A 16,580-nucleotide genomic window follows, 5' to 3' on the forward strand; every position below is an offset into this window, starting at 1 on the left:
AGTAATCTATTTTACGTTTTTTTCAGAATGGTCAATCGCAATTTCATAATACAATGACTTCATAAGTCTAAGGGTGATAATTTTGGTAAGAATAGAAAAGCGTGCGAGGAGAAGAGAAGAAATACTTATGGCATCATTGATTAAATAATATACATCTTCTTCTATCAATCAAGAATGTTATCATTTCCGCCTATATTATTCAATATTAATATTATATTAGATGGTGATAGTCGATAGAGAACTGAATAAAATGCCTAAAATAAGGTCGCCTTCTGTCTGGATTTCTGAAAATGAAGGCCCAGGAATTTGGAAAATACTTACCGGATGAGAAACAGATGGTTTGTTGGATTTGTCGATATAAATGTGCCTTTAGTCCCCTGCATAGAATTACACGCCACTCATTATCCTCATATCAAGAGCATGGATATTCATCTATAAAATCAAGTTATTGATTAATACATCAAGTCAGACTTTAACTATGATCCCACAAAGATGATTATTACATGTAATATAACCTTATCCATTGCTAATCATCTACGTTCGAAAAGTTTATGGAGAAATACATAATACTTAAATGGTCACAACAACGGGGGTAATAACTTTGGATGGTTCGCAACTAGTTTGTCTGAGACTAGTTTCTCCACTTAAAGACTTGGGTAAGATAATTAGGTTTTCCAATATTTCATAGTCAATAAATATTACTTTTTTTTATCACTTAAAGCTTAGCCATGGTTGATAGGCTCCAAGAAATGGTGTTCAGAAAACTCATAAAAGGCAAAAACAACTGCTTAAATAGTCACAACAACGGGGGTAGTTGCATTGGGTGTAGCATTATAATTACCAATTGTTTATATATGTTGTTATATAAGCATAAGAAGAAAAAAATCTTTTTTGATGCTCTTAATAAGAAGTAATATCGCCGGACATTACTACATAATTAGCTTTTGCTCTAAATCTTTACGATGTCATGTTAAAAAAACTACAATAAGTCAAGAATGGTTGCCTGAATTGTCTTATCAGTTAAATTTGACTACATGGATTAACTTTTCTTTTTTTAGATAAATATGAAATAAATGAAAGTGGGATTCTAAAAGCTGTTCTTACTAAGATTGGAAGAAGATATGGATTGAAATCTAACATTATTTTATGATTTACTTTATTATTAATAATTATTAAAATCTCATCGGTAGAAATATATATATCCTGTGCACAATTGTACATGCAACTTGCACATAAGGAAAAAAGGTGATGGTCTTTTTGATTAAACTCCACGTCTGGCTTGTATTTTGCAACCTCAAGTTATGACATATTGAACTGAATTCTGATGTTAGAACAAGAAGATATTATTTGGATCAATCTATTATTTCAATATTCTGTATTTATAATTTAATTTTATTATTAGTTATATGATTCTAATTGTTTAATTTTGTATATTTAACTTAAATGTATGATGGTTTATTTTTTTAGTATGTAGATTGTATTTAATTTAAGCCTTCTATTTTAAATTTGGAACTTCAAATATGTTTCGAAATACTCTTATTTTGTCGTTTTATTAGTTATTTTTCTGAGAATATGGTTCACAATAAATTACTATGTCATGGAGTGTGACGTTTCCAAATCTACTGTAACGGATAAAAATCGTCTAAGTCAATTATACGTAGTATATCTTTATTAAACATTTGGCAAATAAATACTTTCGTTACACCCTCAAAAATCATAATAAAGCAGGCAACTGATAAATACTGATGTGATTATCAGTGATAATCACATCAGTATTTTAAACAATGATACCATGTGTCTTTCTCCCCCCTGTCTCCTCGCACACGTTTTTTCTACAATATTATCAACTATACTCATAAGTCGTGCCGGACGGCAAATTCCCTTGACACGCCTGGACAGTTCTGAAGAACATACCTTCCCTTCTATATACCTTATTTTTCAAGTCTCTATCGAGGTGTTTGGGTGGCCAGTGTCCATCCAGATATTGAATAATCCATGTTCTAACCATATCGTATCATAAGCCAAGAAATCAAGATATACCCATCAACATAGATGATCAGTCATGCATAAATCACCCTTCACAATTACCTCAACTTGATGATTACAAAAATTCAGAGCTGGACAACCTACCTTTTTTTTTTTTTTTTTTTTCCCCGTATCCGTACCTCGCTTCCAAGAGTTCGTGTGGTTTCGTATCGCGTATATCTGCACCTCTGTATCATATTTTCCATGCTTGTTAACGGAATGACCAATTTAACAGTGTTCCGTGGAAAGTGCGATCAATGAACGGAACGGAACTCTTTTTTTGAACATAGTACACTAAAAATGACACTTAAGCGTTCCGTTCCAATTTTACTTACAAAACATTCATGAAATCAAAGTTTAAATATATTTTTTTTCTTTCTTAAATATGATTGAAAGGGCTGATAAAGGAAAGGAGACTGCTTGGGAGACCTATGATATTCATCATACCCTAAAAAAACATAAAATTAACATTTTGAGTTTCTTATGTTGTTGTTGTTGTTTTTTTTTTGGGGGATATACTCTCTATACCTCCCTGAGGATCCTTTGACGAAATATCAAACGCCATGTGCTAAGATAATTAAGTATCTTCCGATTTTTAGATAATATATTTTTTCCCCCTTTTGTTATCTTTTATATACTGTGTGCGACAGCAAAACACGACAGAAAAATCGACTTCATCAAGGACAACATACTGTTGAACAACAATTAAAAGTTATTTGTCGAAACGACCACCCTCTACTACCACCATGGGCACAAGCCTGGTGCTGAAGGCTGCACACACCTTCAATACATGGCTTTTGGGAACAGCCAATCACTACCTCTCGGCGGATGTATTTAGTGTTTGGACGTTTGAATGGGGATGGCAATTACACTACTTTCGACATAGCCCCAAATATCATATTCGAGAGGATTCATATCGGGTGAGAAAGGAGGCAACAAATCCTGTTTCCAAAATCGAAAAAAAATAATTACTTGTGGCCTGGGGCGGAGTCCTACTGGAACAGATAGTTTCCCTCTAGGTTAGTTGAACTTCGCCCAGGGTAAGATCATCTCCTTGATGATGTCCTGGTAGTCCTTGGATCCGATTTTCAGGCTTTTCGGGTATCCTCTTCCCGTCTGATTCAGCGATTCCCAGCATACCCAAGGTCGTTCTTGGAGTTTCTCCAATAGTGCACGGTCCAATTTTTCTTCTCTTGAGGCTGTGATTGGCAAGAATAAAATCGGCTATACTTTCCCTTTTGGCCTACATCTCGACAACGAATTAACCAATTTTATTCAGTTGTGGCCCATTTGAACGCTAATATTGACCATATTATTGTTTTAAAATTTTTGAAACTTAATAATAATTAAAACATCTCTGGATTTTTGAATTTATTTTTGAAAAAATATAATATTTGTAATATTTTGCGAATAACTGTGGATTTTTCCCAAAAAATCGAAAAAATCGAATATTTGAAATTTCATTTTTGAAATTTTTTTCAAAAATTTTTATTTACGAAAAAATTTTAATAAATATGTTGTGTAGTTAGGATGATAACTCTCTCTGTTCATCACTGTATCTTTCAGTCGATTATTCTATCTTTTTATGGAAATCCTTAGTCTTTATAGAAACATACGATTATTCCGTACAAGATTTGGAGGAATTTATTTATTTTTGAGCATAGAAGCTATGATTCAAGAGGTCAGAAGGACAAACAAGCTAAATTTAAGTTTTTTTATTAGAGGCAATGGTTAAAATGTTACAAAATAATCAGGGGCGTCCGCCGGAATGGGGTTGTTGCCCCTCCCCCATGTAGCCCATATTTATGAGTTCTTAATTTTTTACCTTATTGATTCCTTTGGTTATATTTTGGACAAGCAAATGCTATTTCATTATTGTAATTCTTGTCAAGCAAGATAAATCCTTCTTATGATCAGTTATACAACTATTATTGCTCTTTATTACACACTGTTCAAGCAATATAATATAGGGATGCTTAGACAATTTGATTTCCCGAGAATAACTTAAATATTAAAAAAAATATATATCTCTCAAAAAGGCTTATTCGAGGCATCCTAATTGGTTCTGTTAGCAACATAGAACTTTATATTGATTATATTCAAGATATGTGACAAATTAGGTGTTATTGTAAGTTTAATTTTTTCACATGATCATTCATGTTTTTACATAATCAAAATATTACACTTATTCTTAATATACTATTGATTTATCCACTATAATGATGGGTTTTTTTAGTACAAAAATAAACTTAATATAAAAATATATATCCGTTATCTAAATAAAGTATATTGAGAAGTATTCATAACGCAGTCGTTCCAAGTAATCAATAGTAGTGTACTGAAGACTGCTGTCCCTCCAGTTACGTCTCTGTCCAATTTAGTTTAGTCCTAACACTTATAAAGTAGGTATGTTAACAAAAGATTTAAAAAAATCTTAATTTTATACTTTTTATATAATAACTATTATTTAATTTTAGCAGAAAAAGACAATGATGCTAAAATTAACGTACCTGGTAGGATATAGACGGAGTAATTGCAATTTATCTCGGCAAAAAATTAAAATAAATGTAAATCCGATGTATTTTTAAGCTGGCCCGTCAATTTGTAATTGGTATTAATTATTATAAAGGCTACTTTTGTGAAAAGTTGGTTCTACTTTACTGAACTATAAAGTCAAATGGATAAATAACTAGCTAAAGAACGCGATCAAAAAGAGCCAAAAGAAATTTAAAATTAGAAAGCATTCGTAACTGTTGTCACATATTAACATCATGTCATAGAAATTTGCAATAGTTGCTAGGTCATATCACTCAATACTTTATATCATTGTTGTGATTGTTCATAAGATTAGTTATATACACTGGGCATACGAGGGATCCACTATCCACATTAGACTTACTAGACCTCTACATGTATATGCTCTATGATATGTATCAAGAATGTTTTTCTTATCTCTAATTCTAATTTGTATAAAATTATGTATATGCGCTTTTTCATCACGTTTTTTGACTAAGATTCATCTATTGTAATTCCACGTAAGTCAACGTATCGGACAGGTCTATGTATTTTTCTTTAGAATAAACTAGAAACATCAACTATTAATTAAAACAATAGTTCATAGTATCATAATCATAATTATATTCTAAAAAATTAGAAAAGTTTTAAAAAAAAAATACATACGAAGGGTATTTATATTCTATATTTTCGAATCGAGGTTACGTGAATCCTGAACATAATTCATATACGTATTTTTTGTTTACTTTTTATTTCAACCATCTTGTCGTCTCTTTCCTTTTTAGTCTCTTTAATTCAAGTCACCTTCCTTTAAGTAAAGTTATCTCTAGTATTCCCGGAGCGCCCCCTGCCTTGACTAACAAGAAGGAGCGCTCTTTCTTCTAAACAGGTCTGTTTCTACGCAGCTACAAAATATTAAGTTGCCTATGTTGCGCGGCTGCTTCAAGTTACTAATTATAGAATACAATTTTTTAACTCTCACTTGTTGAGTCCATGTTTCTAGAATGTGCTTCTGTTGTAGTTAATTGTGGCAGCCTATTATCTCATAATGATTCCCACTTGGATTAGTGAGTTAGTGTTACATTATCCTTCCTTCAAAGAAGCAAGGATATCCATACACTTTGCTCAATTCCATGGATCCACAGTTTACATGGCGGACCAAAAAGGGCATATCAAGTTATATCCGAACCTAATTAGTAATTACTAATTATTCTGAGGATAGCATTTGCCATTAATAATTAAATATTTACTACTTTATTAGAATATATGAGTCGTCTTCTTATCCTATGTTGAGGTGAGGCGATCCCATTTGATCCAGTCTTCATTTTTTAACATCTCATTTATATTAATAAATAACAACTATTCTAAATATAATAATAAGATAATTTATTTTATTTCTATTTCAGAAAATTTATAATAATGGTGGATGGATTATGTGTGACTTATTTACAAATTATCTAATAACGATGGAAAGTTGTTCAATCTCATTTCTTCGTATACTTTGCTATATTGTATTTATTTTCATTCGGCATTCGGTACTTTTGTTCTACTATGGTCTATAAAGACTCACAATATGGAAATAAGTAAGAATCAATCCGGCGTATTTTTGAGTGAATTTTGGTAACGTCATGTTATCCTAATAAATATCCCATATTGAAATCCTTTGTTCTACAAAGTTACATTTTCTATTAAATTAAATGTATCATCCCGTAATCATGAAGAGAATAAATGATATTGGTTTGCTTATAGAAGACATTGCTATGTTTTAATTGAATAGTTAAATATCACTCCTCTTAATTTAATCAAGCTTCCAACGAATATCATGATTATACAATATTAAATCAAAGCATCAATTGATCTTAAGATGTTAATAATTGTCGTTGCTTTTCATTTGAAAATCATTTAGTATTCTGTGATAAACTCTACTAAATGGTGAAAATGTTGAATTGGAAACGGGTTCATGTGCAAATATATATGTGTGATGGAACAAAATAACAATAGGGACTGCTTAATGTGCAAGAATAGCCACTTGGGGGTCCTTTATTAAATCAAAACCTGACGGGATCTCGAATTTTGAACACTATGAGGATGTCAAATTTCTGTCAAAAATTCAAATTACACAGTGGCAAACTTTGATTTAATCCCAAGATTTGTCATATTTCATAATGTTTTCCCTTATAACTATCGTTTAAAACCCTATCGATATTTTCGCTATACTTGTGCCATACATCTGATGATAGGTTGTGTCATACGTTTAACAGTCCCTACAAAGACCACTAAAGAAAATGTCTACTCTGGGAACTGAGGTAACTCTACAAACTACTTATTGTAATTATATAATAATTGTTTTTGTTTTTTAAGAAATTCTGAATACCAAAGAATTGGCGTTGCAAGATTGTTTTCGTTTTTTTTAAATGGAAGAGTTAATTCGTTTATTTGAGTAAGGTAAGTGATAAATAAGTTTGCCAAATTGTATTTTTTTTTTTTTTTTAAATTGATGTTAAAGGAATTCATTGGTCCCAATCTTATTTCTTGTATTTTTTTTAGACATAAATTTACCTCAAATATATAAATAACCATGAATAATTGGTACTTTTGCTTGTATTTTCAATCGTGCTCACTAATTCTTCAGCAAGAAGATTATTCTAAGTATGAGCTATTCCAAATCTTATATTGGATCTTTCTGTAAAGAATGTTTAATTATAACTCTTAACATCTTAAGTGATTTAAGTAATAAAAGACTCAATGTGAGATATTTCAGGAGCCTTTTATTCGACGTTTAATGACAACAATTCAACGATGTTAATATATAAGTTTCTTGAACATTTTGCATTTTTCTATTTATTTATAGATGAATGAAATTAAATTATTTCTTAGAGTAATTTTGAATTTGCTAGTCTATCCAAATACATCAATCCACTACTTTCAAAGGGTCAATTTTATATGTCTACTGTAATGTACAGGCACTGGCCCCTTTATCTGCTTAAACCATGTTATAATCGTATGTAACTTTGAAATCATTTTATTACCATTATTCTGAAAGATATCATTTTTTCACAGTGTGGGCTAGGTGTAATGCCCATGAGGCCTGAAACGGTCCCTGTGTTTTTATAATAGTCTTATTTCTTAATTGATTGGTCAGATGGAATAAATACTTAAAGGATCATTCTCTCCATGCCAAGTTTCTATTAGTTTCTAGTTATTGTCTAACGTGTATTCCTTGTGCTTTTAAAATGTGGAAAGTTAATAAAACGATTAATCCAATTATGTAAACTATGCCAAAATTAAGATATTTTTGTTGTATCGATATTAAACAGAGGCGATGGAATATTTGCCTCATGACTTGTTATGTTTATTACCATAATTTATAATTAAGTATACTAATATGTAGCTCAAGTTGGAAGTATTTTCAAATATTTTGATACTTTGTTATGGATTTAGGAAGCAGGATGTTGATAGAGAAGCAAGAACTTAAAAAGAAGAAACAAACAACATCTTCTTATGAATTTGTTTTGTTAATTAGGACAAATGAATTTTTACATCGAAACAAGTCATCCTAAGTAACAAAATATTTGATTAATAAAGGTTAAAACAATGAATAAAATGAGACAATTATATTTTTGATTATACAAGTCTATATTCAATTCCGTAAGCGTATCAAAAAAGGTAACCCCATATAAATTTAATAGTGCAAAATATAAAATTATATTTTTACAAGATACGTTAATTTATTTTTACATGTATGATAATTATGGCATCTCGAATTACGAACCCGTTCACGTCTCAAGCATTTACATTTTTTACTTTCACAAGCACTTTTGCATAACCAATGAAAGTGTCCCTGGCCAAAGGACACATGGCGAACATACAGAGCAAACAGAAAAATTATTGGCGATAAAAGGAATAAGAAACATCTTTATAAATTTAGGGGTGTGGAAAATCCCTGTTCACTAACCCAGGGTTAAAGGGATGCTGCACGACACAAATAACTTTGCTTTGTCCAAATTGAATGGCGTGCCGTTTAATTCTCATTTGTTTAATTGAATCTTATGTTTCTTGAAGATTTTTAAGTTGTTGATATGATGGAAGATTTTGTAGTGGTGGATTACTTCGGAACTTTTCTCTGATAAACATGATAATCAAAACTAAAATTCACAATATCCTTTTTGTCTGTTTTATTTATTTATCTGGTTTAGTATAGTAATATCAAAAAAGACGTCCTGCGCATGCCCCACCAAAATATTGACATGTCGCACTGGTAGGACGTACGCCCCACGTTGGGAACCACTGGTTTATACGCTCTTGATAAAATTTCTCGTCAAGGAAACTCCGTGGTAAGGCTTAAGATTTGAATGATTTTTTGTTCTTTCTCTGCCAGGAGGTAATGATGGTATCGCTTCATCTGAAACTATTCCGGGCTTTAATTGATCGATGGAGATCTGTTGAATATCGCAATATTTGTATAACATTAAAAGGGTATTTATAAGGGGGCTGTATATCTTTAAGAGCAGGCCCACGGTGAACAAAAACGAATTGAGAGGTTTGAATCTTTGATAGTAAAACAGATTGTTGTTATAATTTTAATAGAACAACGAGTTGATGGATGTGATAATGAGTGAATAATATAAAATACTGGCTTAAATCAAACTTATTTGGGTAGATAAAATTGCGTTTTGTCCAACTCCTTCGTAGTTCCGACACACTACTTTTGAGCTGGACATATGTTGGGTTTAAGCTCTTCAGCAAATCGACACTACTTGGATCTTTTTATATTTGCCTGTTTCTCTCTCCATTTTTTTGGTTCCTAGGGCCTCTAAAGCTACAAACTTTCTACGTTTTTATTTCTGTACAAAAGAAATAAAAGCTTTTTCATTTTTTGGATGGATTATATTACTGACGGGTAGCTTTGACATTGAATCAGCATTGAATCAAATATTGAATTCTGGAATGAGCTATAGGATATGCATCAGATTTAGTTATACTATTCAAATCTCTATAATCCTTAGCAAATCTCCATGTTCTGTCTTTCTTTTTTACTGGAACTAACGCTGATCCCGATTCCCTTATGGTCGGTTCAATTATTCCTTCTTCAATCCACTGTTGAAGTTGTTCTTTAAAACTTTCTTTCACATCTGCATTCATAGGTCTAACCTTCGCCTTCACCGGTTCATTTTCACTAGTATCCACTGCAAAATATAATATTTCCGGGCGGGCTACATTGGAGGAGTCTTTTGATAATATACCATAAAATCTATATAATAACTCTTCTACTAGTGCCCGTTCATTACCGCTCAGATAATCATTCTTTCGAACTCTCCCCCCGAAACATAATATTAATTTCATTATAGCTACTCTTTTAATAGGTTTTCCAATATATTGGAACAATTTATCTAGTACTAGTGAATAATTAATATTAGGGTCTAATTTTTCAAGTTCTTCAGATGGAGAGCAGATTTTCTCCATTTCCATTGAAGCTAACAAATTTTCATGAGTTGGGGTGTAACACTTCAATCGTCGGTTAGTTACTAATTTTCTTCCTGGAGCTATCTGCCAGGGTTCTTCTTCAACAATTGAAATGACTAATTTTACTCGACTATCGCCCCGCCTCGTCATCCTCACTTTTGTTAATTGTGACTCAAGATTTATTTTTCAATCTTCTTCAGTTGCTGTAAACCATACAATATCTGATGTGCCGTCATCAGTTACCTTGTACCCTTTGGCTGTAGCCTCAATTATTACCGTTTTCTCTACGGGAATTACCGTCTTCTCAGTAATAATTACCTCAGCAACTTCTTCACAGTCAATTAACGTTAAAGTGGAGACAAGTTCCATTGCCTCGTCAGAACCCAGATATTCTGTTAACCGAATTTCTGTTCCGCTAGTCCCAACCCCAGCAATGATATCCTCACCTAATTCTAATGATATGGGCAGCTGTCTCATAGTTTTCAGTGATAGTATAAATGGCACCCCTAGCCCACGAACTACTAGGGGGTTTATCTTCCATGGTTCTTCTAAATTTTCCACCATGATTACAACCGGTTCAGTAGGAATACCAATAATATCTAACCTATTATCCCCTACTGAACCCACTACAATGTCCGCCTTTTTCAGGTCCTTGCACGTATTTGACCTCCTCCATAATGCCTCGTCAATAAGATCGAGTGCCCGGTTTCCAGTGTCTGCTAATCCCTGAAACCGCATACCACCCAACTTGGCCCAGAACCAAATTGGCTGACTACCTGGCAGATTTAAGCTTACTAAACTCGATTCAGCAAATTTGCTCATTGTAGTTTCTTCCCCAAAGTCTTTTGGATGCGGCATATCCCCTTTGGTATTTGTGCTGTCCGTGATGGCGTCGCTTTGGGAAATAATACCTAAGGGGGGTTCTTCCCCCCTTAGGAGTTTCCCGGCTTATTTTTAGCCAAGGGGCAATTTCTTTTAATATGCCCCTCCTTTTGACAGATAAAACACTTTGGTTTCTGTTTAAACCTCGGTGCCACAGTAGCGCCCAGTCTTTCTTCTTCCTCCCTTTTATACTTCTTTACTATGAAGCAATCCTTTATTTTGTGACGACCCTGAGGGTGGACCAAGCAATGGTCTCCTTGCGTGGGAAGACTTATTGCATCTACCTCCATGGGTTCAACCATGGCGTAATGGGGCTTTGGGGCATTTACATTGGGTGCTTTACTTGGCACAGCTCGTCCCCAATCCCTCTTATATACCTTCTGGTCGACATAATCGACCTGATCCGCCCTCTCATAGTGACCTACATGTCGAAGCACTTCTTCTGCCGTCATCTCAGGATGGTCATAATTTATTTTCCTAGTAGCTTTTGCAATTACCCTATTTAACAGGCCCTGCAAAAACTGTTTCTTAAAGGCACTATGGTCCATGTCTTTCGTAGGACCATAGGCCGTAAACCTGAGGTTCCTTAATATGAAAAAATACTTTTTAGTACCTTCCCCAGCCCTCTGCAATCTCATTTGAAAGGCCGCCATCGCCTCTTCTTTCTCCCCAACACTATTAATCGAGGTGTCTAACTGCTCCATTATATGTGTTACGCCCTGGACTTTCTCCAGGGGGACCCCTAAACTCTCATCAAAGGTAAAATATGTGTCCATTACTATGTGCCGGACTGTCTGTTCCACGGGACCACACATGGCCTCCACCACCCATTTGCACATAAGAACCTCATCCACCCCTGTGTCTTTCAGCTTGGACAAAGCACCGATTTTCCAGTAATGGAAGTCAGTGCTACCATCATGCACCTTCAGGGGGCTCTTTTGGTTCCCCTGAAATTGTTTTGATGGATTATTGTCCTGTTGGCCAATATACAATTCTAGCTGCTCCCTGGTTAAGCTCTGTGCCTCGATGGATTTAGATGTCTCGCCTGATGCCTGCATTTTCTGTCCTTTAAATTGTTAAAACTAATAAATCAGTAATTTTATAAAAACTTAATTTGGCAAGACAGCGATTTACTATTTATCCTGACCTCAAAGCGTAATCAAAACTTATTTCAGAATCAAAACGCGAATCAAATGGGCGTATCACTATTCGTCTCACCCCAGCTTAGTCTAAAGAAACATATATAGATACATGAGTCTACTAATTATCTCTATCCCCTTGTGTTCTTTTACTTTCCTTAACTACCCTCCATAGATTTACTGCACTAAACTAAAGGGTGGACAGTGATTTTTCGCATTGATTCTACTTTAAAGGAATACTAAGAACTTTTCATCCCGTGTCCCCTACCGCATTAAGATTACGTCACTATTGTTCTCCTCGGGATGCTTTTCAAATATTAGGTCCTATACCGTACTTACATCCTGAGAGATGTTAACAAAATCTTCTTTTACATTTGCGATGTTCGGCCGATAACAAAAATAAACTAAAGCAAGAGCAAAAGTTGCTCAAGACTGATAGCAATCCTACCGACTGCGCCAATTTGTAGTGATTTGAGTCTCCATTAATAAACTTGGTAATAACTTCTGGCACTCCTCACACTTTCTCACCATATCTTCGATGTCCATATCTATTCCCGGCCAATAAATTATCTCTCTGGCACGCTGCTTAGTCTTCACTATACCTTGATGAGATACATGCAGGTTTTCCAATATTTCTTTCCGAGATACTCTTGGTATAACAATTCTTTTATTATTGACGATAATCAAACCTTCATAAATCGATAGACTATCTCTCAAATTCCAGTAGAGTTTTAATTCTTCAGGAGATTTTTGATATTATTTCCAAAACCGTCTTTAATAAAATTTATCAATTTTAGATAATTAACATCTTCTTGTGCTTGGTCTCTCAATTTTCTTAATCTTCGATCCTTGATCTGATCCGTTTGAATTTTTTTACCACATACAGCTCTTATTAATATTCTTCTTGCAACCTCATTTGTATGCACATCCTCCAATATGTCGTCCTTCCTCGGATTCCAGTATGGATTTCTTGACAAATTATCAGCTGCTAACATTTTTCTTCCTGGTTTCCAAGCAACAGTGAAGTTATAACGCATTTGCGTCCTTTCTTTGATTTCTTTTTGTCTTGGATTCTCAATTTCGTCCAAAGTTTTCTTGTTGAGGATATTTACAATTGCTTGATGATCTGTTTCAATATGAAAATGAGGTAATCCTTGAAGATAAACATTTAATTTTTTGGTTGCCCAATATATGGCCATCATCTCAAGCGTTGTCATTCCATAATTCTGTTCTGCTGCACTCAACCATCTAGAATTTGCTTCAATAAGATGCCATTTTCCTTCATTGTCTTCTTGTCTTAAGATATACCCAAGACCTTTTTTCTTAGAAGCATCAGTCTCTAAAACAGTTTTTCTATTCGGCATGAAGTGACTCTTTTGAGGTAATTTAACCAAAGACTTCTTGACATCTTCAAATATGTCATCTTGTTCTTTAGTCCATATGTACTCATTCTTGTTGGATAATAAAGGTCTCAATGTGACAGATAAGTTGGCTATTTCCTTTGAAAATCCGCTCATTTGATTGACCATTCCCATGAACGATCTCAACTCAGTTCTGTTTTGAGGAGCTGGTATTTTTGAAAGAGCTTCTGTTTTTCTAGGATCGATATTAATTCCATGTTCTCCGACGATATAACCAATATACTCAACCTTTGGCTTAGCAAATTGAAATTTTTCTTTATTGAGTGATATTCCAAACTTCCTACTTCGATCAAGAAATTCGTTGACACTTTTAACATGATGCTCAAATGTCTCATCATATTTTAAAATATCATCAACCAACTTCTTTGTATTTGGCAATTTCCCATAAGCTTGGTCCATCATAAGATTGAATACGTCACTTGTTGCATTTAATCCCATTGGCCATCTTTTAAACTTGAATCTTCCCCACGGAGTTATGAACGTTGTTAAGTCTTGGCTCTCATGGTGTAAAGGGATCTGCCAATATCCTTTAATTGCATCAAACGTGGAAAAGTACTTATTTTTTCCTAAAACTATTTTTGTTTCGACTAAGGCATTGATTCCTGAATGTTTTCCTCTTTTTATCTTGTTGAGTTTTGCAGAATTTAACTTTTGTCATCCTTACCTTTTCATTTCCTCAACCTCTACATCTATCAATAACTTTTGAAGTGTACATTCTTTTTCTTCTTGGCCATAAGTCCTTTTCCTCGTTTCTTCATACCGAAGTCCCACAATTAATTTAACTTTGATATTTTCATTAAAATAGTTTTTATTATTTCATCTTCATTTAATTGGTTGATTTCCAGTTCAGTTAATACATCAGAAGTCCTCGAATGATTGACCTTCATGGTTTTAATTTAAAAGGAATGGAATTTAACCTTATTCAAGAATGATGTTATATTGAGAGCAAAAATTTCCTCAATTTCTTCTAAAATTTCAGGAATGGATAACACTTTGTTTTTTTAATCCCACATTGAGACTCTTAATTTTCCTCATTTCTATATCCATGAATGATCTTAAATTTCGCTAGCTGTTTCCAAAACCTGACATTTAGCTATCAACTCCTGATTAGTTGCCTGTAGTCTTCAAAACTGGGTTTCCATTCATTTAAACTCATGCAAATCCATGCTTCCTCTAAATAGTTCCCTTCCGCAATAGATATCAATTTTTCGGAATTGCATAACTATAATTGCATAATATATACTTTACACGTTCCATCCTTTGAAGGCAGATGCTGATGCTCCTTGCCAGCTAATTCCTCCGTTTTTTCGTGAGTTCCTTCATAATTTCTTCATCCATGCGATCTCTTTTCTTCCATGAACATCAAGATATCCTACATTTGTTGCCAAGCAGGACATTTGTTTCATACTTGAACTCCATTAATTCTAAAATATCTCTAAGACGTGTAATCTTCCTAACGGGCCTTTTTGATGAGAAGGCTTTCTACTAATTTCATTCTGTTTGAACTTTTCAGTTCGTTAATGTCATCCTTCTTGACATGACCTTTGTATGCCTTAACTTTTGATTTTATAAAGTCAAATTCTTTTTCTTCATGTCTTCATGGTTTTCGACTGCGCCATATGATATAGTGGATATTAGTTTATATATATACTTTATTCTACAGGAGAAGAATACAGAATGTCTTTATTAATATATTATTATCAAAATTAATTCGGAACATTTATACATAGGTCACCAAACTTAGAGCGAATGATTTGAAGATATTTAACAGAAGGAATAAATTTTAACCTTTCAAGAACGATATATTGAGAGAAAATATTTCCTCAATTCTTCTAAAATTTCAGGAATGGATAACACTTGTTTTCTTTAAGTCTTTCCCATTGAGACTCTTAATTTCTCCCTTTTTTTTTTTCTATATTTGAATGATCTTAAGTTCTAGCTAATTTTTTCCCATTCATTTGCTCTTCAACTTGCAAATTGCCTGTAGTTATCAAAACTGGTATTTCCATTCAACCACCACGTCCAAAATGCTTCCTCTCAATACGGTTGACTTATAAGCAATTTTTTCATCCTTTTTCTTTCTCCATAATGCCTGAAGTGCAGTGATGTTGATTCCTGAAACGAACTAATTCCTCCATTTTTTCGTGAGTTCCTTCATAATTTTTTCATCCATTAACCGTTTTTCCATGAACATCAAGATATCCTCTTGTTAGGTTTGTTTCAGACTTCAACTCCATTTTCCCAGGTCAAGATTATAAAGATCTAAAATATATCTTGAAACTTTGATTACACTATTTTTCCTCTGAAGTTATTCAGACCTTTCCCATCACTTGCATAAATTGAACAGTGAGTCAAATTTTTGTATGCCTTAACTTTTGATTTTTAAAGTCAAAAAGGTTAGAGTTTTAGTTCTTCCATTAATGCCAAGAATGGTTCTGTTTATCGACTGCGCCATAAATGATATACGTGGATATAAGGATGAGGAAAATGGAAGTTTATGTATATTACTTTATTCTAACAGATAGAAATCCAGATTGACTTTTATTTAATATATTAAATACACAAAATATATGTAAAATGATTTATACATAGGTCACAAACCTATAGCTATGATCATATATAACAATTATTAAAATACCTTCTAGTATTGTTTGCATGAAGCATATAAAAGTTAACAGCTAAAGACAATGAAACAGACTTGAGGATACATTTTTCTTATATCACCTACGCTCCTCCCTTTGCCCCAGAATTAAAAATCACATGGATTGAGGTCCCGCTGTTGACTGGTCAATAGAATGGAAACCAAAATCTGGCACATTTTGTTCCCCATTGAAAATTTGTGAGCCTTGGTCAAGAGGAAATCTAATGAAAATGCCAGCAATTCAGAATGGCTTCCCAAAAAAAATCTGACAAAAGCTGGGATTTTTATACAGATACTTTGGTCAATAATCTGTTTGAAGGGATGGGGGCATAAAAAAATGTTTAAGCTTAAAGGTGGTCATATCGCCAGGAAATAAATAAAGCTGGATTTTTGTTTTCATGAAGATGGACCTTGTTTAGGTTATGAACTTAGCGAACTTTTCCCCTACTTATTATTTTCTCATTGTGTTACTTCATTAACACAAAAATAAGTCCA

At 33.4% G+C, this 16,580-nt stretch overlaps 1 protein-coding gene across 2 annotated transcripts in view; it reads left to right on the forward strand.

Annotated features, from left to right (window-relative positions):
- The first annotated feature begins 5,402 nt into the window (after positions 1-5,402).
- Positions 5,403-16,580, forward strand: part of LOC121126096 (uncharacterized) — a 52,039-nt gene continuing 40,861 nt past the window's right edge. The window contains exons 1-4 of one of the 2 annotated variants that reach the window (XM_071891595.1): positions 5,403-5,735; positions 5,801-5,833; positions 5,946-6,845; positions 6,901-6,984. The gene's annotated coding sequence lies outside the window, so the exon portion shown is untranslated. The remainder of the gene's footprint in view (positions 5,736-5,800; positions 5,834-5,945; positions 6,846-6,900; positions 6,985-16,580) is intronic. The other variant, XM_040721402.2, reaches the window with a different exon arrangement.

The sequence above is a fragment of the Lepeophtheirus salmonis genome, chromosome 11, assembly GCF_016086655.4.
Source record: "Lepeophtheirus salmonis chromosome 11, UVic_Lsal_1.4, whole genome shotgun sequence".
Lineage (NCBI taxonomy): Eukaryota > Metazoa > Arthropoda > Copepoda > Siphonostomatoida > Caligidae > Lepeophtheirus > Lepeophtheirus salmonis.